The 25884-nt window shown below is 38.5% G+C and overlaps 1 protein-coding gene across 9 annotated transcripts in view; it reads left to right on the forward strand.

The window, feature by feature from the left end:
- The window catches only part of NPAS3 (neuronal PAS domain protein 3), an 857733-nt gene that overhangs the window by 349649 nt on the left and 482200 nt on the right, over positions 1 to 25884 (forward strand). The window lies entirely within an intron of this gene.

Here is a 25884-nt window from a genome sequence, read left to right on the forward strand (position 1 = left end):
GGTGAGTAGGATTGTTGTACACCAACAGAGAGAGAGAGAGAGAAAGAGGGAGGGAGGGAGGGAGGGAGTATGATAATCATCAGGATAATTAATGTAAAAGAACAGGCAATTATAGATTTATAATTTACAGAGGAAAATTAGAACTCAACTGAAAGTTAACCTCCTGGAAGAAATCTGTTGAGAATCCTATGGCATTTGAAACACTGTTGTCAAATGTTGTAAAATACTGTGTAAATTTCTAACTCTTAGTCACATTATAAAAGATCAAGGGTCAGGCTCCATGTATTACACTTGTAAAGAAACATTGCTACATAGGATGAGATAATCAGAAGTGGTCCACCGTACTTTCATTTCTAGGTTCTTTTCTGGATTTTTCCAGGACCTTTTGGGAATAATGAAAAGTGGAAGTTGCTGAATATAGCAAAAGTAGATTGGCGTTCTAAAATAATAAATAATAGAAAACCAAATAAGAGCTGTTGTCTCAATGTAGCTATTCATAGCATGAAGGGTTAGATGCTTTGAGGAAAGGAAGTGATAGATCCTGTGGGTATCACAATACTGTTTTTGGAAGAACAGTCATGTTGAGTAAATAAAGAAAGTAACATATCTTCAATTCCAATAACTGGTCTAGTGCTTTTGTTGTCGATAGAAGATAGTTATTGATTGAACAAGAAGAACTGTGATTTACTATCAAGTTTTGATCCTCACTTTTATTTAATGACTCATTTTAAGGTCTTGAGAGAACCCCTGAGCTGCTCCACTTCAGTGTTCACTTTTGGAAACCTTCCATAATATTTAACGTGGAACTTGAAATTCGACTAATGATAATAGTTCCATAGTTGATGAGATGATTGGAATGCTCTATGGCAGTTGAATTCAGTTATTCTTTTAACTATTTTTAAGTTATTTCAAAGATAGAGGGTAAATTATTCGAACTCTTTTATTCAAACCATTATTCAAACTATTCTATTTTGAATCTTGTTTTACAAAGTCATCTTAACCTTACTCACAGAAATTCCTCAAACACAACCCTTATTTCCTTATATTAGTAACTATGGAACATGGCAAGTGTACCAAAATGGCAGGATGTGGTGTGTGACTGAATAATATCTAGTGGCTTGGATTTTCCTCTCTCTGTACTTTTTTTTTAATGTCACCTTTTAACCATAAGGAATTTGGACTAAAAACAAAACATGGTAGGTTTTCTCAGAGGTACATGTGTAATGACCTATTGTTAACTTTTGAGCTTTTGCTTGGAGAAATTATTAGTACTATTAATATTTTAGCTTAAAATACTCATTTCTAAGTAGCAAAATGGTATTAACTGGACTTATTTAGTATAATAATAAGCAAAGAGGAAATACTTTAAGAGATTACATATGTGTGTTTATTTCAATTTGCATAATAACACCTCCCCCTATTTGAAAATAAGTCTTTTAACAAATGTTCCTAGGCTTGATAAAATTATTACGTAAATTTCACATGTATACAGACACTAAGGAAGAAGGAATCCTCACTGTCTCATTTGGAGTCAGAATTTCAGAAGTCCTAGACAATTGGAGATATTCAGTTCCCATGACATATATAGTTATGTTTTTTCCCCCAGGTTTATTGAGACATAATAGGCATAAAACATTGTGTTAAGTTTAAGGTGCACTGTGTGTTGATTCATTACACTTGTATATTGCAAAATGATGGCCATCATAGTGTTAGCTAACACCTCCATCACATCACATGATTACTATTTCTTTTACAGTTATCTGTTAATGTCCAGCAATTGGTGTGGATTTGTCTTGAAGTAGAAGTAGATAAAAGGTGATAAGTAACTAGGCAAATAATCACGTTGCCCCAGAGAAAGGGAAGGATTTAAGAGCTAGAGAGAAGGAGGTATATGATTTTCAAAGTGTGGCATTAGGGCTAATCCAATGGATGAATTGTCTTTTTCTTGAATCATTATTGTATTCCAAATAAATAATACTGTAATTACTTTTTTCATAAATGATTACTTAATTGCTTTGCTTCCTGAATTAGCTATATTTACTTAATCAGAGAAGAAAGCAATTAGAATAACTTACTTGCCAAATTTGCCTAAATCTTCTAAGGCAATTCTGTTTTTAATGAAATATCTACCACTGTAGAAATTAGTGTAAAAGCAACTGACTTTAATCACTTTATTACAACTAAATAGTTGCAATAAAGTTAGTTCCCCAAACCTATTTTGGTTTTACTGTGAATGGAGGTTTTTTTTTTAATTTAATTTTTTATTTTTTAAAATTTACATCCAAATTAGTTAGCATATAGTGAAACAATGATTTCAGGAGTAGATTCCTTCATGCCCCTTACCCATTTAGCCCATCTCCCTTCCCACCACCCCTCCAACAACCCTCAGTTTGTTCTCCATATTTATGAGTCTCTTCTGTTTTGTCCCCCTCCCTGTTTTTATATTATTTTTGTTTAAGGGAAACAAAAATAATATAAAAACAGTGAATGGAGTTTGTATGAACAACTTGATTTTTTGAAAGTCAGGAGCTATGCTTGATTTAAAAAAATCATGTCGGTATTTCTGATGACATGTTTACTACACTAAACAGTATGTGGGAGAACTGTTTTTAAAATAAGTATTTGGAAATGAAGAAATTGATTACAACTATATGCATGTTCTATAGCCTTTTAAAAATACCACTATCATGTTTTTAATTGAATGACTAATCAGTAGTACAGCAGATGCTACAGGGTCTCGTTGGATTTTCCAAACTCTTTCCACCATTGAGTTTATATTATCCTGGAACAACCACATTGCCGGTTTGAGAAACATGTCCACCGGATGTTCCAATTGACACATTAATTTCAAAGAAAAGTTTTGCTCCTGCTTGTACACCTGGTATTCTCTGAATTTGTATGTTCATGACAAGCAATAGTATGGGATGTTAAGTTCTTGGTTTCCTTAAAATATTCTGGCGAGGATTAGGGTAGGGTGTGGTTGTCTGCTTTTGGTTTGTTAGACCATTATATGTATTTAATTTAAACACAATTGTAGTATTCTCCCCACATTCTTAAGTTATAGCCAAAATGAAAGTGAAATATTTATTCGAGAGAAAAAAAAAACTGGCACATAAAAAGAATATTGAACCTGTAATATATAATGAAGCAAAATAGAAGCACATGAAAATTAATATTCTTAATATTTGACCAAAACCTATTGTAGGTTATTTTTATTTCTTTCCAAAAGTGCCTCGGATTTCTTTAGTGAGACCTGCGAAGACACTTTTAAAATTCTATCTATAAATAGCATTTTTCTCATAAACTGACCTAGTGATATTAAATTGGTACAAAGCTCAAAATCAGTATTTAACATTTAATGGAACGAACAAACTAATTCTGCAATTTAACTCAACATTTGCAGTAAGACGACTTGTACCCTAATGGCTTGTAATTAATTTTTCTGAAAATCATATTTATGATAGTCTGCAGATTCGGGGCTTTATCTAATACATAATGTTCATTTTGAGCCTTTAATTGCATTTAAATTAAAATTGGCTTAGCAGGAAGATGAATTGTGGGAATGCATCAAACCACCCAGCATGTCCTGAAGATGTGAGCCTGAAAATGCAATTTGGTGGAGATGTGCAGAATCATTTGGAGTTCATTAATTTTTATTGCACAGGTAGTTTTACTAAAGTAGGTTATTTTCTTTGAAATTTATATTTATGTTTATGTCAATAGCTGAATATTGTATTAGCCCTTACATCTATTAGAGTTTATTAACCTGGCCTAATAGAGGTTGTTCATATTGAGAAGAGAGATAATTTGTGTCTGCCCCTCATACTGATTTGGTGAGCCTAGTACTGTAAGAATGAATGATTTTTTTTTTTTTTTTTTTTTGAGGTGGGGAGAAGGAAGGGAGTCTCGGTGAAGGAAGTCAAACAAGTGGCTGCTCGGGTTTCAGAGTAAGGGCTCTGGAAGAATCTGGTGAGGGCTCATCGGAGAAGACATTCTTATTACTGACCTTCTCGGGTCTTCCAGGCTGAATCATCTTTTTCTCTCTGCATGACTTGAGGTTCTGACCTGGCCACTGCAATGAAGGGTTATTGATGTGCAACTCTGTTTGGTGGTTTAATGCGCCTGAGCTTTGGCCAGCCAGCTTGTAAGTGATTCCTGAACTTGCAGATGCTGCCGAGGTGATCCAATTTAATTATAATGTCACTTTACAATTATAAGGGAAAAGAGGTTTCACGTTGTCTAATGAATACAAATTGTCCGCAATTTGAAAATACAAAGAAATAAAAATTAACATTTGTCCTCTTTGCCAGAGAATTTACATTTGTGCAACTGGTCCTAATAAGTAAAATAATTCCATTACCTAAATTCATTAAACACATGTGCTTTTTATTTTGGAGATAGTATATCATTCTTATTAATAAAATGATATTGTTAGCATTTGCCATTCTGGACTCATTTTTCCCCCTTTGCAGACAGTGTAATTAGGGATGGAAAAAGCTTCAGGATGAGCAAATGCCTGCTATAGAAATGAATTATATAATTGTGGTAATGATTTTCCCTAAAACTCTTTCTGCCAACTGTAACATTTTTCACCTCACCATGGTTTTTTTTAGTGTGTGTGTGTGTGTGTGTGTGCACGCATGTGTGTGTACACATCTGTGTGCTCTCTTACTTCACAAAAATGCAGAAATAGTCTCCCATTCTGACAATCTGCTGCAAGTTCCTAGTTTGTGGTCAGAGATGATAGAAGCCCATATTCATTTACCACTCGCCAATCAGAACTTGACAGAGGTATTGCTTATTTTCTCATTTCATCACTGAAGCATGCTGTTGTAGTTTAGTCCCTAATTACTCTCAGACTGAGACGATCCAAATATCCCCATGGTGGTAATATTTTCCTGCCTGGGTGAGTCATTACGTTGTTTGGCAGACTGAAACACCAGCCTTCCGTTGTTGGAACACTACCCCTCGCGTAGCACCATATCCTCCCCTCAGTGCTGTCTGCTCCTCGACTTTGGTCCTGCTGCGACATTTCAAGCCATCCTGTACGCAATCACATTTGCCTGCCTTCTCTCTGACTGATTGGACTGCTGCCAGTTCCCTTTTCAGGGCCAAGGACAGGAGAATGGGGGGTATCTGAATAGAACTGCTTAATGATCTAATGGACCAGTGCCTCTCTCCCACTGAGAGAGAGGGCTTATTTGTTTGCTGGTTACAGGAAAGGTCAGGGAAATCCTTTTCAACAAAGGCTATGACAGTGAGAATGTGCAATACCATACATTACTGGTGTTTGAATAACTTAATACCTTGGGTGCGCCCCACCCCCAACAACAACACCAGACACTTTTGGGTCTTTATTTCATTTTCACTATCCTCCAGATGGCAGAAAATGGAAGTGATGAAGCTTGGGTTCACACAATAGTTTATACCAAATGCCAAATATCAGGAAGCTTCACAGGTATTCAGTTCTGAAGAGCGTGATGAAGTTTGGAAATCTGCTAAACAGAGCCAGCCTTTCCTATAGGAGCTATTGTATAATTATTTTAAATTATGTATATCGAAACCTGCAGGGATACACAACATCTTATTTGTTATTTTGGGTTTAGAGGGATGCTTCTGAAATACTTTTCCCAGCTGATCTTTTCCTCTGTTGGCACTTCCTCAAAATAACCACAAATAAGTATTTACTACAACATACGGGGGAGCTTAGATGAAAGCTTTTTAAAAAGAGTTTAGATAAAGAAATAGATGCATTAAATAGATGCATTAAAAAGACATATTGAAATACTTGAGTTATATTATGAAGGATAACGTTCTAAGAAACAATGCTCATGTAAGTATAGCTGGCATTTTTCTTCATGTCCTTGGTAAACACTGTTAACTGTAAAGTTTTTTAGATGGATTGTTGAAAATTATAAAAAAAAAAAAAACAACAACATACTGAAAGGAAAAAGAAAAGCAAACCCAAATTTCAATGAGCCAGCTATCACCCTAGGGAGACATTTGGTGAGAAATTAACTGACTCGAGATTTAGATGAAGCCACGGAGAGGCCAATAGCTACCGAAGCCTACTTCTATTGAGATGTTTATTTAAACAAAGAAATGATCAAACAATAGTTTGAAGGAAGTTTTTTTTTCTTTTTCTTTTTTATATTTTCTGGAAAAGGAACAGAGAGGCAGGAGAGGTTTGTCCCTCCATGTCACGGTTCACCTGCCCTGGAGGTGGAGGGTGGGGAGTCCCGCAGTCTGCTCACTCAACTGTATTTGACTAGGGCCGTCAGCCCCTCAGCTTTCACAAGCATTGAATATGTCAAAAAAACCTTTCAGAGAAAGTGTAAATTTTAACTGGGCTGTTTCTGGTTCATATTTAATGCTGTTTAAAAAGCTGCAAGATGTGGATGTCCAGGAAACTCTCGCATGTGCGCCATGAAGTTTGGCCGAGGGGTGGTAGGTGTGTGGTTCCAAGCAATTAGGAGGAGAGATGGTTGATAGAGGTAATTTCTAAATACCTGACAAGGTTGGAGTATTTTATCAAGCAGCCTGAAGTTAACCCTTTTCTTCAGGTAGGCGGGCTGTACCTAGATGTTTCTACTGCGTGTTCCGCTCGAAAGGAGCTTCTCTTCTGGCGAGTGTAACTACTCATTCCCTTTAGAAGATTCCATATTTATTGCTTAATTTTTTCAAATGGACTGCAAAATGCTTTATAAGAACAAATTATTACTGTGATTAACATGGTGATAATTATTTTCTACGAGTCTGCCTTCCTCTGGCATGTTAAAAGCCTACTGCTCAGCTAGCTATGGAGCTGGCTTATTTCCCTTGTGCGAAGTCCTTGCCCTGCAGAGGGAGGATGTCTCTAGCACCCACATCCCCAGCTGGAATGCGATGGACAGGTGGCACATGGAGAGTCATTGCATTCAAGTTCATTGGTATGATCCAGTTTGGTTTTGGTTTCACTACTGTAAGAAATAAGAAAGAGATGTAGCTGTAAAATGTATGGAAATGTGTCCTTTGGGTGCTTGGACTTCGTGTTTTTCTCAAGCTAACGTGTAGAGAATAAAAGGGGCAGTATCTGTGTATGTACATCTCACCCCTAATCGGAGTTTAGAGATATTCACTGACTTTTTTTTTAGAAAGGTAGCCTGTGGGCGTCCGAAAGAGTAGCCCAGTTCTCTCTTTCTCAGCTAGCAGCCTCAAACTGTATAATGCATAGCATCTTAAAAAATGTGGCTTGAAGGAGAGCTGTTTATCCTTGGCACCAAACTTCCCTGCATAATGTATTTCCAGAAAATTACTGGGGGATTTCCTGTGAAGGAAGAGGGGATGGGAGTGGAGAATTGATAAAAATGAGTAAAGAGGAAGACAGACCCTCACACATTGAAGAACAGATTCTGTAGTCGTGGGAGCTGGCAGAAATGTTCGGTGCTTTTCACAGTCAACATTCAAACAGATTATCAGATGGCATATTTCACCCTGTTGTTACTTTAAATGAAGTGACCATGAAATCAACAAATCTGCTGTCAGGTGCCTGTCACTAAGATGGTTCTTCCTGTCACACAATGCCTCACATAGCAGGTAATGTGTTTTTAAGAATCAGTCCTGTGTCACCTCATCAAGTCCTTGTTAAAAAGATGAAATAAGACGGATGGTGTTGTCTACCATGGAGTTGACTGAAATTCGGTAGAATGAAATGTACAGTCTACAAAGAAATGCTTCAAAGAGAGTCACCAGGGTATAGACAAGAATAGCTATCTCTTACTACTTTCTTACGGGCCTTTGCTTGTGTTCTTAGGATTGCTATGTACTTTGCCTTTTTCACTGAATTCTAGTCTGCAAGTCAGTTAGATCACATTTTGAACTCAGTGATGAGGGCTCCGTAATTTAGGTGTGCCCCATCTAGCATGTGATTTTGCAGAACGCTAACACAAAACTGACTCAGGATCTCTGAGATGCAATTGCTGTCTTTCCTACAAGAGGCAGATAAATTTATTGAGCTGTAAGGGATGTCTCGGAATATTTTTGAGTTCTCTTAATGCATTTGAGTGTATTCTTCGGAATTTTGTCATTGTCCTGTTTTAGCTACTCTTTGGCAAGGGGCTCTTAGTATTTTGAAATAATAATAGGAAAAAGAAAAACCAGAAATACAAATATCAATCATGTACATACTGAGAGTCATAGGGATAGTGCAATAAGCCTGCATGTCTGAGTTTGTATATTGATTATGGTTTTTGTTTACTCATAAACCGTATTTACAAAAGAATACGTTTTGTGTATAAGTGTGATCTGGTATATTATTGGTCATAAACATGATTTCTCTTTGTAAGGCACCAGTGCTAGGTATACATCAGGTACAGCCTTGAATCTATATTGCCAAGTTCAAATTGGAATCATAGAGGCCATGAAGCAGTAGGTCTTTTTAATATTACCAAGTTTGTACCATCTGATTCAGTTCATACAGCTGATAGATAATTCAGCACCAAATCTTATTATAGCATCAAAGTCACAATACCGGAATGTGGATTGAAATACAAGGACCTGTTTATTCATGCATGTGTGCATCCATCCCATCCATCTAACTCTCATGGTGTAATTATTATGGAGCCATATCAGATTTGAACATTAAAAAGAATGAAAATCAATATCTGCTTTCTAGGAATTGAGCCTGGTGGTAAGAGACACACAAATGATTATTAATACACATGGGTAAGTGCTAAGGGTATAACTTAGTCTGAGAGAGTCAGGAAAGACTTCACAAACAAGGTAACATCTGAGATGGATCCGGAAGGATGAATAGGAGTTCATCTGGGAGACAGTGGAAGAAGGGTATATACATCCCAAAGCATCAAGGGGTAAAAGGGCATGATGTGTCTTAGGGAAGACTGAATAATTTGGTTGGGCTATAACACAAAGAAGATTATGTTCCAGAGACTTCATTTTGAATGGTGTAGAGGGGAGGACCGCCTTAGAGCACCACACAATGCATTCGGTGCGTCGAGATACAGCAGTCAGAACTGTGGTCGCATTTTAACGTGGGTAACGTTATGGACGAATATTGAGCTATTATTAACAAATCAGCCAAAGGCCTTTTCAGAAAAGAACAGTTTTAAGAAAATTGCTGTCGTTGTTACTCATTATTAATATTGGCACTTTGTATTTTTATTTTCCGTTTGTGTTTTGTGTGTGTAGCATTGGCCCTTTTCTTAGTTACCTCTAGATGTCCATAGATGGATTTCTAGATGTTCTTCCCTAGGTTGCATTTGTAATGAGACTTACAGTTTTCTTCACACTTCTTTACAGCTTTGCTGATAAAAATCCCAATTGTGTGTGTGTGTGTATATGTGTGTGAAATATTCAGCTAGATAATGACACCTGTGGGCTTAGAAAAACCAAGAGGTGTTTTGTTCTTTTCGAAATTGCTGTATTCCAATTACTATTTGGATTAAAAAATTGCAACATTGAGTTGGCATTTTTACTGCTTAAAGTTACTGACCATAGAAATACCATTTATACTTTTACATTACCTGATCATATCTGTAGCATTATTTTTGATCAGTATTACACATTATGGAACAGGTTAACAAGTACATTTTCCTTAGCCTGTACTTACGCCTTCTTCCTGTCCTTGAAGTGAAAGTCCGTACTCGAATGTATGTGGGATACCTAGTATGTTTACTAGATGCTGTGAGGACAAGTAAACCAAAATCAAATGGAAAACAAAAACCTTAGATACACATATCCACACACACACCACTTTGGGGGGTAGGAGAATCCGTTCATAATTTCATTAACTCCTAGACATTTGAGTTTATTATTTCCTGTTATTGGTCATTATATATAGGATTGTGGTGGTTGGTCCTTTAATTACAGCATCCATTTAGAACATTTTAGATCTTAATGTGTTTATTGGGGATTGTGGAACTTGCTTTCCTGTCCTGAAATGAGCTCATGAAAATGCATGAATGCTCTTGTCATTCGAGATGGCAGGGGGTGTTTTTGGCAGTACAATAAGTTTTTCCCTATAAAGAATAGCTAGGATGTAGCAGTGAAGTGTCGGAATGCATGGAGATCAGATTAAATGTATTTGAATTAGTATCTCTATGGGTTTTATATCTCAAAGTCAAAATAGTCATTCTCATCAGATAAAAATATTCTTGACTGGAGAAACTCTGATCCAGAAACAATCTATCATTTGAATCCCCTGATTGTAATATGAATGGATATTCAAGTTCTAACACACTGAGAGTTAATGCTGTATCCCAGTGGTTTATTGAATCACAGTGCCATCTAAAGCGATCCTCTAAGAGCAAAACCAGTCAGAATAAGTATTTAGATACCATCTACCAGCGCGCCTCGCTGTAGCACAATTCCCAGTGGTGGAATTTGTAAATGAAATGTCTGTCCCGCTCCTCATCCAGCCAGTGTTAGTTACTGAAGTACAGAAGTCCTTGCTATAAGGTGCTCTCATCTTTAAGGTCTGGTGAATATAAAATGGCAACAGCGTTATAACAAAAATTTAGTGTACGTGTGTGCCATCAGTTTCTGTGACATCAGTGGGTAGTTACAACTGAGGGGCCAGTTGTAATTCCTTGGTGTGATCCCTGTCTTTACTTACTTTATCAGCACTTGCCACTTGAATCACTCCACCGTGTTATACTTTGGGGATGATTCCTTAAATACTAAATGGTTACTAAAGTCATCATGCCAGAGAATGTTGCCCTCTTTTCATTTTGGACAATAGGAGTCTCTATAATTGTGATATGATACTTCTACTTAAGTGTTCCTTTTGGTCATATTTGAAAAAATTTCTTTAGCATTGTTTCTCTTTTACCTCTCAAATGTTACCCACAATTTGTTGAACTCTATTCAAAGTCTACAGAGGCAGTGTTTCCAATATAGATAGCCTGGAGTACTGCATTTTTCTTGTTGTTGATTTATGTTATTTGACTGTTGCCTGCTTTTTTTTTATTCCCCTTGGGTTTCACAGTATTGCATATTTGACTGAACCTAGAAGGCCACTTTATAAATAAGTGTCTGACTATAGATTCCTAGGTGATGATAGGTAAAATCTTAGGTAAATTTAAATAGTGTGCCCAAACATGGAATGTAAACTCAGTGAAAATCAGATAAACACTATATCCATACTGATATAAACACTTGTTTTAAATAACAGGCTTCCAAAATTTGTTAGTTGTTACTGTTATTTGACATACTGGAAATGATAAGGGTGGTTGTTTTCTTGTTTTTTTTTTTTTAATGTTTATTTTAGAGAGAGAGCAAGCAAGCTGGGGAGGGGCAGAGAGAGAGGGAGACAGAATCTGAAGCAGGCTCCGTGCTTGACACAGGGCTTGAACTCATGAACTGTGAGATCATGACCTGAGCTGAAGTCAGAAGCTTAACCAATGGAGCCGCCCAGGTGCCCCCAATTACAGGGTTTTTTAATCACACAGAACAGAGGTAAAATATTAGTTTCCATTCTTAGTCAGTGTGTGATCTTGAGCAACTTACGTGAACTCTTGGACCTTTAATTGTCTCCTCTGTGAAATAAGTCAGAGATAAGATATATGAAGTACTTGACACATAATAAGAATCCGTATGTTGTAGTGGTAGTGACTACTATTTAAAATTAGTCTTTCCCACTGGCTTCTGAATGCATGTGCAAAACATACTCTGGGTGATAGAATATCATCTACATATAGAAAATTATCTCTATGCATAATGAATAGTTAAGCGTCCAGCAGGATGCAAGACAAAGCATATTGAATGGATTTCAGTAATACCTAGACTTCCAGTGCTAACACAATTTAAATGACCAGGAAACTTTACTGTTTAACCTTTAGCAAAATTTGTCCTGGTTTGCTCACCAACTCAAGAAGAATTTGTGGCAAAAGAAAGCCTTCTTTAAAACAAAAACAAAAACAGAAAGTAACATCTCGATGCATTCATTTTAATCCTATGGCTTCTATTGGTAAATACTTGGCCAAAACAGAGGAAAAATAGAAACCACAACCCATCCCTTCATCAAGTTTATAACCTGCTAGCAAAGAACAAGACTCAGTGAAAGGGCTAAATAACAAGTTTACAGTGTGAAATGGCAAGGTAATGTTGCAAAAACACTGTATGTAAATACTAAAGGGATATGGAGAGAAAGATGAAAGTTCACAGTAGGCTAGTGTTGGGATGCTTCATGGAAGACATAATTGGACTTATTGGCACATAGGAAGGGAACAGGAAAACTATAAGATGACATCGATGGATGAGTGGATAAGGAACATGTGGTATACATATACAATGGAGTATTACTCGGCAACCAAAAAGAATGAAATCTTGCCATTTGCAACTACGTGGATGGAACTGGAGGGTATTATGCTAAGTGAAATTAGTCTGTCAGAGAAAGACAAAAATCTTATGACTTCACTCATATGCGGACTTCAAGAGACAAAACAGATGAACATAAGGGAAAGGAAACAAAAATAAAATAAAAACAGGGAGGGGGATGGGCTAAATGGATAAGGGGCATGAAGGAATCTACTCCTGAAACCATTGTTGCACTATATGCCAACTAACTTGGATGTAAATTTAAAAAATAAATTAAATAAAAATAAAGAAAAAGTCTTGGAGAGGCAGTAAAAAAAAAAAAAAAAAAAAAAAAAAAAAGGCATATTGGTGGCTTGTGTCAAGGAGCCAAGAAATAATCACCTACCTGGAATTTATGAGAAATAGTAGATCAATTTAAGAAAAATATGAAAATATGCATGAAAAATATGTAACAGTTACAATTTTATTTCAGTAGTTGATACGTACTAGTTTTAGGCTTTTGAGCAATACGTAGATTCTTGATTGCATTATCTATGTACCAAAGTTGAGGATGGAATCATTAACGAGTGCTGGGAATGTTAATTCGTGACCAGGCAAGACAGTAATAGTAAAATTAGGCTTGTATGCTTCAGGTGAGGATTTTTGCACGAACAGAAGAATTACGGTCTGGCAGTAGTGGGATACTCAGCTAATTGTATTACTAAGCAGATAAGTGTGCACACTCTCGTGTGTGTGTGTGTGTGTGTGTGTGTGTGTGTGTGTGCATGTGTGTGCATGAACACATGAGCACAGGAGGGTAGTAGCAGAAAGACAAGTAGCTTCTTTTTACGAGGGTTCTAAGAGAAGCAGAATTTTGCAAGGAGTTCTAGGGAGAGCTCTAAGTTAGACCAAGTAGTAAGATACATATTCTATGAGAAGTTTGAGGATGAAGGGAGCTCACATATGGTAGAATAGTTGCAAGAGGGAGACTGGCCAGTGGAAAAAGCCATGGAGTCGGAGTGGGGACAGTAGGAGTGACCAGAGATACTTGCCCTTTGAATCTTGTTGAGAACTCCAGAAGTGAAAGCTGTGCAGGGGACTTAAGAGCCTCGAGGTCCCCACTTATGACCGAGAGTTTTTTGGTGATAGAACTGATACCAGTTGCTGACAATCCGTGGTTTATTCACTTAATCTCAATGTGGATCACCGGTATCTTGGAAAAATTAAAATGATGACTTCCTTTTGCAGTTTTAAAGAACACATTCATGTTGGGATGAGCACTGGGTGGTGATGTATGGAAACCAATTTGACAATAAATTATATTAAAAAATATAAAGAATACATCCATGTGAGAAATGAACTTAAATTTTTCTGTAGTCTTTTAAGTAGAATTAGTGATTGCCAGAATCATCTAAATGAAAGGAGCTCACTGAGCATTTCTGTTAATATATGTTACCTTAATTGCAGAATTGTACCTCACGTCTTAGCACAGTAATTCAAAGTTTGCATAACAGGTTTGAAATGAATGAAGTCGATAGATTTTTTTTTCATGTGTGAGTTTATGTATTGAGTTCTATTCTAAAATATACATCACCCTGCAAGTGGAAAATGTATCAACCAACACAGCAGATAGATTTCTATTTCTGGTGTCACCCGAGTTTAATAGTGCAAGGCAGATCACACGAGAGCTGGGTGGCTTTGTGGGATCATGCAGAATCATAAACTCATATGACAACTCTTGAGATAGTACTTTAAAGTCCTGAAGAATTTCCCATTTGGAAATGGGAATCTCTATTACTTTGCACAACCGCATAGCCTCAGTGTTAACTAATAAAATAAATTCAATCCGTTTCACATCAGACAAGCCCTTGTTGCATTGTTTCTCATCTAGGCTGTTAAATGTCATGAAGAGAGACACATCTAATTTTGAACTATCACTAGAAAAAAGTTGCAGGCTCTCTTGTGCATGCTTTAGCAGAAAGAAAGCATGTCATGTATTCTTGAGCTGGAAGGGATGTTAGAGGTCAATTGCTTGCTCTCTAATCTAAAGCAGGAGTCCCTTCCTGAGTCCCCACAGGAGTGAGCCAGAAGGGGAGTTATTGACTTAGTCTGAGGAAGAGCCGTCATACTAAGACCTCAGAAGGGGAAGGAACTAAGCTGTGATGTGGTTATTCAAGCAAAGTGTGGGAAATAAGTGGATGAGAATTTCGATTAGATCACTTCTAAAGTTCCCTCTAAAATTCTACAAAAGCATCCTCCTTCAAGTTTGACTGGATTTCAGCTTCTGTGTAGGAATAAGGGGTTGGGGGAAAGAGAATGCTCATCTTGCTGGAGGATTTAAGCACAACAAGGTTACACTGAAAAAGAAAACATGATCCTGAAGACTCTAGCTTTCCCTTTTAAGAACATCTGAAAATGATGAGTGAAGAGCATAGCAAATGCCTATTTGGTGCTATCATGATAAAACAACACCAGTTTGCCCTGTGGCAGGAATATTTTATCACAGCAGCCTCTGTGTTCTCAGAACATACACCCTCTCTTAGGCCCTGGGCTGTGTGCTTTTTCTGTGCTGCTTTCTTACAGTGTTCCCGTCTCTATAAGGGAGACATTCTTATTACCCCATTTTATAGACGGGGGGACCAAGGCTTAACAAGGCTAAGGAGTTTGCTTAAGTTCTGTCACCAGTGAATGGAAGGGCTAGAATGCAAATTCTGGGTGCCAGCTAACAGTTACTATAATTTGAACCTTTAACCCATAAAGGAAAAAAAAAGGGACACAACAGAATAACCTCATTCTTAGGTCCTGCATATTGAAGTATTCAGGAGTAACATGCCTCAGCATATGATCCAGTAATTTTACTTCTGAGTATATAACCACAAGAATTGAAAGCAGAGTCGCAAAGGAATAGGTGTACAACTGTGTTCACAGGAGCATTATTCACAATAGCCAAGGATGAAAGCAGCCCCAGTATCCATTGACAGGTAAATGGAGAAACAAACTGGTATATACATACAAGGGGATATTATTTAGCCTTGAAAGAAGGAATCACTGACACATGCTGAGGCTCCACGGGGTTAAGAACCTGCTCACCCTAAGTGTACAGAGTGGAGAAATTCAACTCCAAGTTGGCTTTCCTCTTTCCTCTTTATTTATGCTTCCCATGGAAAATAAAAGAAAAAGAAAATAGGCCTCATCAGTTTCTGAGATCCTTTCTAGTTTACAGCCATACTGATCAGATACTGTATAGTGAATGTATTATAACTTGAAGCCCTGCCTCCTTTTCCTTCTGTACCACTAATATACAGCCTCCATTCTGAGATCCTCGGGAACATCATTGTTTCATTTCCATGCCTTCACTAAGGCCTGATATGCCCACACCACCCTCATTCTCAGGTGTCGTTCACCTCCCAGGGTCCTGCTGTGTTACCACCTCGTGAGACATACCTCTCCCAGGCCTGCCCGCCTTGTATATCTCCAGTACACTTAGTGACACCCTGTAATACAGTTGTTTTCAACTAGATGCAGTTTGGCCCCCAAGAGACATTTAGCAATGTCTGAAGACATTTTGGGCTGTCACAGCTATCTAATAGGTAGAGGCCAGGGACACCGCTAAACATCCTGTGATGCACAGGAACGCTACTACCCTCAGCCCCCTCCCACGCACAACAAAGAATTATACCCAGCCCAAAATGTCAGTAGTGCCAAGGTTGAGAAACCCCACACAGAGCATTTGTCACATTGGCTTGTTAGTTGTATACATGTCTGCTTCTCCTGATACATTTGGAGCTTTTTGTGAATGTTTTATTTTTCATTTTTGAATCACCAGTGCATAGCTCATCACAGGCACTCAGTAAATGTTTGCTGACAATGAATCAAAACCCGGATATGACCAATGCCTCATGGGAGGTAGAGCTAGAGTGTGATGAAGTTGAAGGAAAAGAGAGATTGCTTCCAACTTTGACTCATCAATCAGGAGGGACTTTGCAGAGAAGGCAGGGTTGGAGCAGCCATTAAGGGAAAGGTAGAATGTGGAGGGGCGGAAAAGCAGGTTTGGGGAGAAAAAAGGCCACTGTGTGCTTAGGTGAAAGAGCTGAACAGTGTGGCTGGAGCATGGTCATGTGTAAGGGAAGAGTAAGACACACACCTGGGAATTTTGACTTGGAGCAACTGCCTAGAAAGGGTACATTTCAGGAGTCAGTGAAAACCTTAGAAGGTTTTTAACTGGGAGAAGGGTCAGGGTTGTTGTTAGCAAGACTCCTTTGGTAACAGGGCATCCAAGAGACAGATACAGACTAGCTGGGCCATCACTGGAGGTTCAAGTAATGCACATCTCCTCAGAGATGACGCCTTTGGAGGCAGAAAGGAGAGTGTGGGCACAGATAGGATATGACTCCCCACGTAAGTGGCAAGCTAGGTGAGAACGAGAACTGTGATGTCTACATCTGTGTCACCTAAGGCACTTCACATGGCAAAGGGAGACACATAGAATACATGTTGAATACATGCATGAGGCAGATGTAATCTAGTGAGACTGATTACCATATATAATTGGGGAAACTAATCTCATTTCTTTCTGGAAAACAAAGCATATTCTTTGTTGATTGACTAGCATTTTGTTAATTGGTTGATCAGTGGTGAGATAGATGGTCAGATATATAAACTGCCAGTAAGATAAAGAGACCACAGTTTGGAGGATTGAATCAAGAAGGGCTAGAACGTCCTCTGGCTTCTCCAGCTATGTCTCCACGCCCAGTGTTTTCCTTGTTCCTGCAAACTGCAGAGAACGTCACCTCTCAGAGTGATGTGAAGCACCACGCTAAGATGAGTTTCTTTAACCTTCGTGTATTTATTTTGTTATCAGGGTTTTGCACACCTCCCCTAGGGTGGAAGAGGTAATTAAATTTTAGTATAAAAGACTTCCTAGTAGACATCAGGCTTCATGGGGGAATAAAAGTAAATAATAGATAGCAAGGAATATCAACCAATGATTAGAGCCCATCCTGCTTAATTAGTTCAAAATAACTTCAAGGCAAGATTGTGGAGATTGGTAGATACTCTAGAGTTGACCAATAGAGTGGGATTCAAAATGGGATGGAATTTATCCTCAAGAGGTGGTGTAGGCTGGAAAAGATGGAAAATAGAGTGTTCTAAGCATTTTGGCTTTTTCCAGTAACTCCTGAGGAACCTGGGTAAAGCATACCTTTATACAGATTCTTTGGTCTCATTATGAATAAGAGTAGAACAATGTGGTCTTTACCCTCTCCTTGGGGAAGTTTGGGGGTTCATATAATTTACGTCCATAGCCATGATAACACAGCCAAAAGAGAGCATGGGTTTTGAAACCAGACTGCATGGGCTTGACTCTTAGCTCTGTCAGTTCCTAACTAGGTGACCTTGAACAGATGACTCGGCAGTTTTCTGTTTCTCAACTGTAAAATAGAGATGATTGTCCCAACCTGTATGTGTATGGCAATGAGTTAATACATGTAAAACTCGTAAAAGACAGCCGAGCGCGAAGTAGGTGCTCAGTAAATGTAAGTCCCTGATGCTAATCCCTATTACTATTATTATTTTACTGTTTCTTTAGAGCGATATATAAGACATGAGTCAGTATATAGATAACACTATCCAACAACTGGAACGTCCTAAGACACAAGCAAAACCCAGCATAGTTACTACTCTCATGATCCAAAATTATATTGTGTGCCTTGAAAAACCGATAGGATTTAGACAAGCGAAAGGGAGCAGGTGTCCCATAGGTGGCTGACAAACCTATGAGAGTAGAGAATGAGCCAGTTGGGTTTCCTGAGAAGGAAGCCTGGTCTTTGCAGAAATGGGGTTGCTTTACCGAGCTGTGGAAAATACAAGACCTCTGAGCACATAGTGATGCTCACATAGTGACTCCCCAATATAGTGCCATGGACACAGTAGACACTTGGTGAGAGGTGTATTGATTAAATGACCAAGAATGATAAAAATTACTGGTAGTGATAATATCAAGGTGCCTTTTGATGAACTGCAGTGTCAGTGTGTTTGATGTTCTGAAGTGCTTCTGACTCCCTTCAGCTCCATCGTTACCCTCTGATTAAATGCATCTGCCCAGATTGATGCAGTCATGGTAATGGAACCATAATGGCTGGCTTTATTTTTTAATCTTTAAACTGGCTGTGAAATTATATGCATGGTATTCAGATCTGCCTTTTGCATTTTTGAGGAACAATTATGTCCCTGTATAACTGTAGACTATATGTATGTGTATGCTGTATATATGTGTGTGTGTGTGTGTGTGTGTATGTGTGTGTATACACACACACACACACACACACACACACACATATATGCATAGGTACATATAAAGTTAAAACTTTTTTACACAAAATTTTAAAGAAGGCTGAGTGTCATTGAGGCCCTCTCATCTTTGCCCTTTTGGTAAACATTTAGCTTTTTTAAATTTACATTCCTGTAGGCCTATGTTCTCTCCATGTGTGTATCTAATCCCAAACTCAAAGTTCCTATGAACTGTTAATCCTTGAGAGGTAAAACTCTGATAGGTGAAAACTGAAAACATAGTATTGGAGTGACTTAGTAGTAGTGAAATTTCCAGTTGTACAGAAGAGATTTTTCAGTAAGACATCCTGCCCCTCAGGCAGCGTTCTGTCCTGACCATGGACGTGAAGATACTTTCTACATATTTGTGTATATCACCCATTCAATAAAAATCATAGAATATTTTTCTGACCTAACTTGAACCAGAAGTTATGCCTATAGACTAGAGTGTCGCCTGCTTTCTTGTGGACACTGCTATCACTTCTCTTTACCAAAACTGAGCTTCTCAAAGACAAGGGCCATGCCCAACTCACTGATTTTTAACTGGCTTCTAATAGCACCTGGCACATATAGCTGCTTAATAATTATTGGTTAATGGAATGCTTCCATAATGCAGCAGGCTCTCCAAGGCTGTTCACCCAAAGGTCTCTCCTGGATCTCTTTTTAAACAGCCTCATGACCTATGAACTAATGTCTCATTTATCTACCTATTCCATCCATACCCTTTGTACCTTCCCTCCCAACTTTTGCAGAGGATTCATTAATGTTTGTGGAGAAAAGAAGAAACAAGTTAGTTTGTAATGACAACAATCCCTTTCCTCCATGTTGGGTATCTTGACACTCTGAGAAAAGTGGTGGTTGTTGAATCTGAAGAATGTCAAATAAGGAGCAGAGGAAAAGTTTGGCTGAAAGAGTCCAGTCAATCCCTGTGCTCTGAGGCACAGAGCGTAATAATGTTCAGTTAATAGTTGTTAAAGTGATGAGTGCATGGAAGATGGTAATACTTCTGTATGTTTTGCTCCTTACAGAGTCTGAATGGGGCATTGCTATATGAGGACTCGGGTAAATGTGGGCACATAGAATGAGGGGAAAGGGAGTGAGGAGAAACAGCTATTTAAGATCACAAGCACGGCTGGCTGGTGACTCCTCACTATCACTTCAAAAGCATAGGAGCTACTAGGGGGAGAAAAGTTGACCACCCAATTCACCCTGAGAATTAATACTGTAGGGGCACCTGGGTGGCTCAGTCAGTTAAGCATCCAACTTTGGCTCAGGTCATGATCTCACGGTTCGTGGGTTTGAGCCCTGCATCGGGCTCTGTGCTGACAGCTCAAAGCCTGGAGCCTGCTTGAGATTTTGTGTCTCCCTCTCTCTCTGCCCCTCCCCTGCTCGTGCTTGGTCTCTCTCTGTCTCTCAAAAATAAATACATGTTGAAAAAAATGTTTTTAATTAATACTGTGTACATTTGTGGGGGACAAAAGGCTTATGCAGTTCTTTAGTAAAATGAAAGAATGCTGTGGCTTATTAAATTATCCTCATATAAATTATTCTGCCCTTGCTACTTCTCAAGGCAGGCAGGTAACAAGTTCTCTTCTTTCTATGTAAACCTAGTATTCAATCCTGATTTAATATTCCCACTCTGTTTTTGTAATTAAAACATCATTTATACTGAGAATAATTAAGACAACTGTACATTTGATTTTAAAATCAGTTTTGAGTATTGTGCCTTGTCAAGCTACAAGAATGGTTCCTGCAGCTTTTACAACGTAGCATTAAGAAGCAGACAGTGACCGCAGGCACCTGAGTGGAAGGTTTGACAGTTTGATAAATTAGGAATGACACTTGCCAAAATGGCTGTCCTTCCTGCAGTCTGCCGGTGGAGCATTTGCACACTGTTAATTGAATTGGCAATTTGTGTAACAGTGCCTGCCCCTGAGCTTTTGTAACGCCGGATCTGCCATTTAACTCTGATAATCCAGGACTTGGGAATAAGGACGAAAAGCTTCACATGATATTACTGCAGATTTAAAATGACAGTCGGGGACCTTGTTGCCAATTTCCCATTAAATGAGAAATAATTAACAATAGCAATAACAAAGTCTTATAAAGCTGGAAAGTTAAATTGACTTTTCAGCACTAGTATCGTACAAAATTGCTTCTAGTGTGATTATCGGATTGCCCTTTCAAGATTATATACCCTAAATAGTATCATATGATGAACCAAACATAGGATGTTTTGCGAGCCAACCTGTTTTATTACTGTGAAAATCTTCTGATTATCTACAGGGATTGTATTGTCATTAAGGATTTGTTTTATGCTATAAGATTTCATAGAGATAGAGACCTTAATGAAATGATAGAGTTTCTTATTTCCTCACTTTTGCTAGTAATTTAATCATAGCTGCAGCAAAACGTTGAACTACAGCTAAATAATGCCATTTATAAATTTCATGCAGTAGTATATGAGGCTTTTGGGGGGTATGGGGGTATCTTTCCTTGATGCTTCCCAGAATTTTAAGATCTCCTGACTATTTGTGTGTGTGTGTGTGTGTGTGTGTGTGTGTGTGTCTGCTACCATCATATTTGGAATAATGGTTTTAAACAACACCAATTCCTGGCACACGGTTCTTTAAAAAAATTGTAAAATGTCAAGTTTCCATGATTCTCAAAGCCATGGTTATAGCCATTCACAGTTGTTTGCTCAGTTCTGAAGTTGAAAGTCTTTTAAAGGATGTGGTATTGAGTTGGTTATGTTAGTTTGGAACAGGATGATATTTAGCTGGTACTTTATGGATGGCCATACCCAATGTGTGCAGTCAGTGTCTGTGGTTGCATATTTTGTCTGCCACTTTTGGCTTATGTATTGGTGCGTGGGTAGCGGCTAGGTGAGGTGTGGACATCAGATCAGCTAGAAGGGTTTCAGAAACTAATTAGGTGGCAAAAGATTACCGTTTTCAAAGATTTTAAAGTTACTTTTGATTATAGACTCTCACCTCACAAGTGTCCGTTAAAGTGTTTGACCAAGAAAAAGAAGCGTTTCCTTAAATAGGATATTCACGAATAGAATGAAGCCTTCCATTCTGTTTTTTTTTATTGTGGTTAGAAAATAAGATGGTCTTTGCTCTGTTTTTTTTTTTTTTGTATTTTCTGGTTTTTCTTGACAAATGAATATATTTCATTAATCTGATGACAGGATATACAAATGAACATCTCCAGATAGAGTGGGAATTGAGGGACTGTCATGCCCGCTAGAAATCAGGGCTTTTCTAGAGGTTCTGTTGGAAACCAGAAACCTTGGTGCCTGCAAGGGGACAACGCAAGGAGACAAAATGTTAGGAGCACTAACACTTAGGGCTCAGGAGGAAAGTAGAAGTCAGCAAAGGAAACCATAAATGCAGAAGAGAAGAAGGGAGAGAATCTGAGATACAAGGGGTGGGCCTGAACTCGACAACAAAAAGCAGTGTATGTGGACTCAGAATTCCTGGGTGTCTTTATACCTTAACTCTGTAAAATTTGGCAAATCAGGAAATCTTTTCTTTGCTTCTATCTTTTCATTGAGAAATGGTAATAAATATATGCCCATTTTTGGGCACCTGGGTGACTCAGTGGGTTAAGCGTCCGACTCTTGATTTCAGCTCAAGTCATGATCTCTCACAGTTCATTTCATGAGATGGAGCCCCATGTTGGGCTCTCTGCTAATGGCTCAGAGCCTGCTTGGGATTCATATTCTCTCTCTCTCTCTCTCTCCCTCTCCCTCTCCCTCTCCCTCTCTCCCTCTCTCCCTCTCTCTCCCTGTCTCTCTGCCCCTCAACCACTTGCATGCACATGCTCTCTCTCTCTTTCTCTCTGTCAAATAATTACACTTTAAAAAAAGCCCATTTTTACCTCATGAGGGTGTGTGCATGTGCAAATGAAGTGGATTATTATATGTGAAAACATTTTACAAATGGTAAAGTCCTATATTAAAATTTAAACTGTTAACCCAAGTAGCAGCATAGTAACAGCATATTTTAGCAAGGAGTGGTCAAAACTTTCAAAAACCACAGAACTGCCTAAGAAAATGAAGAGGAGGGATGCCCAGTGGAAAATAGGATGGAAGCGCGTTCTCTGGTACCACCATGGAGAGTTCATTTTTAGCACAGTGGCGAGGACAGAGGGCTGGGCTCAGAACGTTACAAAGAGGCTGAGTCTGTAAAGAAGCATGGGTTGTGGGTGTGTAGGTCAAGGTGGTGGTGGATGCTGCCTGTTAACCCCAGAAGGATGGGGATGCATGCGCAAAGGATTGATGAGTGTTCGGGAACAAGAGAGGAACTTGGCATGAAAATTGCTGCATTTCTGTGCTTTGAAATGTCTCTGAAATTGAAAATGGGTCTTGTAATTGACGTATATATTTAGTACGATGGTTTTTCTTTTTTTCTTTTCCCCAGGAGAATAGAAGGTAAATTGATGGCATATTCAAAAATTAATGGTGCTTTAGGATTGTTGCATTGTGACAAAATGTTAATATGGATATAGCTTGCCAATGGCCTATTTTTGCATATTTAATTATCAAAATATTTGATATGGATAAGGAAAGGCTTCTGTGCCTTTCCTTATCCAAGGTTAGGATGTTATTTCATTCATCATTTCTTGCATGCATGTCCTATGGAGAGCTTACTACTATAACACTAGATGCTGTGTTAAGAGATGTATGTACATGATATCATTTAATTCTCAAAATACCACCAGGAGCTACAATTGTTTTTAGCTTCCCATATTATATATGAGGAGACTCATATTATATATGAGGAGGCTCAGAGGTTATGTTACTTAAACTCCTGGCTTGATACAAAGCCTGATGCTGGGTTGGATGCTGTGGAGAAAAAAAAAGGGACACTTGGCAGTGGCCCGTTCCTCTGCCCGAGGCACACGTTGTTCAGAAAAAGGTACACTGTTGTATTGTAAATGCCACAACAGAGGCGCAAGCAAGCTAGGATTGCATAAGTGAGGGACATCATTTCTAACCAGGAAGTAAGGAGAAGTTTTTTACAGGGTGAAATTTAAACAAGTAGAGATAAGGCAGGTGGTAACACAGGCAGAGAAAACCAGCTGAGTGGAAGAAATGGAAACAACAAAACACTATCAGAGTTGAGAGGACAGCAAGTTACCAAGGCTGGCTGGACAGGAGCATGACTGAAGAGGAACAGTGGGAAATGAAAGCAAGACAATGGGTGCATTTCAAAAGGACATCACCCAGTGTTTTGTTGGTGTAATTATGACTTCGCTAGTAATTGGTTTTCTTTTTTTTTTTCCTGCTAGTTATTTTGGTTTTGTGTTTCCAACCACTTGGTAAAACCGTCTCTGGGATTATAGTAGGTATCTAGTTTGTTCTTCGTTCTTTTGTGCCTTCAAAATGTTCTACCGTTCTTCTGTCGCTAGAAAATATCATGGTGGATATTATTTTATACAGCTTTAAACAGTTTAGTTCTCATGAAATGTGTACCTAAAAATGTCCACTGGGATATAGAAAATTTATTTTAAACTTAATGGAAAGAAATACCCTGACTTTTACTATCACATCATGATGGGAAAAGTTTGGGATAAAATCACCTGAGCAGAGGTCTGGGGGAAACTGAGCAATGTTCTTCGCATTTTTAAATCTTCTTTTATGATTATCAATCCCTGGGCATTTTGGGGGGAATGATGTGTATCTTTTTATGTCTACATTTTCTTATAGAGGTTATGTACACACAGCTGCAAATTCTTGTTTGTCCATCTTATTCTTGAAAAGTATATTTTCAGGGCACCTGGGTGGCTCAGTCAGTTAAGCATCCAACTCCAGCTCAGGTGATCTCACAGTTCGTAGGTTTGAGCCCCACGTCAGGCTCTGCGCTGATAGCTCAGAACCTGGAGCCTGCTTCAAACTCTGTGTCTCCCTCTCTCTTTCTGCCCCTCCCCCACTTGTGCCTGCAAGCTGTCTCTCTTTCTCTCTCTCTCTCTCAAAAATAAAAAAATAAAGGGGAGGGTGGGTGATGGGTATTGAGGAGGGCACCTTTTGGGATGAGCACTAGGTATTGTATGGAAACCAATTTGACAATAAACTTCATATATTAAAAAAAATAAAATAAAAAAAAATAAAAAAATAAAATTAAATTCATTTTCCTTTATGAATCTTTACTATTTTTTCTCTATTTATGCTTGTAAAGTAAAGGTGACTTAAACTGTCTTGCTTCTTTGTTGTTTTGGGCTTTCTCAAGCGTGCTTTTCCTAAATTTTTTCTTACTTTTTTACCTTTTGAGCTTCCTGATAGCTGCATTTAAAGGTATAGATTGACCTCTAAGTACGACTTAAGCTGTGTCCCACAAATTTTGACATGAGTGTTTCCAACATTATTCTACTCAAAACCTTTTAAAATCTCTGATTTTTATTAACTCAGTAGATTTTTTTAAGGTAATACGTTATTTAGTTCCCAAACATAAGGATTATTTCTCCTCTTTTGGATGTTCATTTTATTGTCATATACATATTTAAATTTTGTAATGTTTATTTTTGAGACAGAGAGAGACACACAGCGTGAGTGGGGGAGGGCCAGAGAGAGAGGGAGACACAAAATCCGAAGCAGGTTCCAGTCTCTGAGCTATTAGCACAGAACCCAATGCGGGGCTCAAATTCACAAACCGTGAGATCATGACCTGAGCTGAAGTCTGACACTTACCTGACACTAACCTACTGAGCCACCAGGCGTCCCTTGTTATATCCATATTTAAATACTCCTTATCTCTCACAGGGAGCCTTCAAAACTCCCTAAGGTCATAGCTCATGTATGATGTTTGCTATTTGCCTTAAGGATTGGACACATGCCACAGATACTGGTAAGCAGGTGTTATGTGACAAGACTTACTCACCAAGCTCTTATTCTGGAGTGGGGTAAAGATAGGAGGCAGTCAACCAGCAAATGCCCTAACAGCATGACTGAGCATAGTGTTGAGTACTATGAAGCAATGAAACAGGATGAGGTGAGAGAAGAACCCTGATAGGGGCAGGTGTGCTACTTTTTACTGAGCGTGCAAGGAAGGCCTTCCTTGTTTGACATTGGGATTGAGACCTAGATGACTGGAAGCAGCCAGCCACATCTAGTTTGTAAATGAAACAGTCCAGAACAAACAACAAACACAGAACTCAGGTGGGAACTGACTTGGTATCTTATAGGAACAGACTTTTAAAAAACAAAACAAAGCAAAACAGTGTAGGTTTGGTGTAGGAAGTGGGAGAATAGCTTTAGGC

This window comes from Panthera pardus, unplaced genomic scaffold (assembly GCF_024362965.1).
Source record: "Panthera pardus isolate Hobbes unplaced genomic scaffold, ASM2436296v1 HiC_scaffold_24, whole genome shotgun sequence".
Classification (NCBI taxonomy): Eukaryota; Metazoa; Chordata; class Mammalia; order Carnivora; family Felidae; genus Panthera; species Panthera pardus.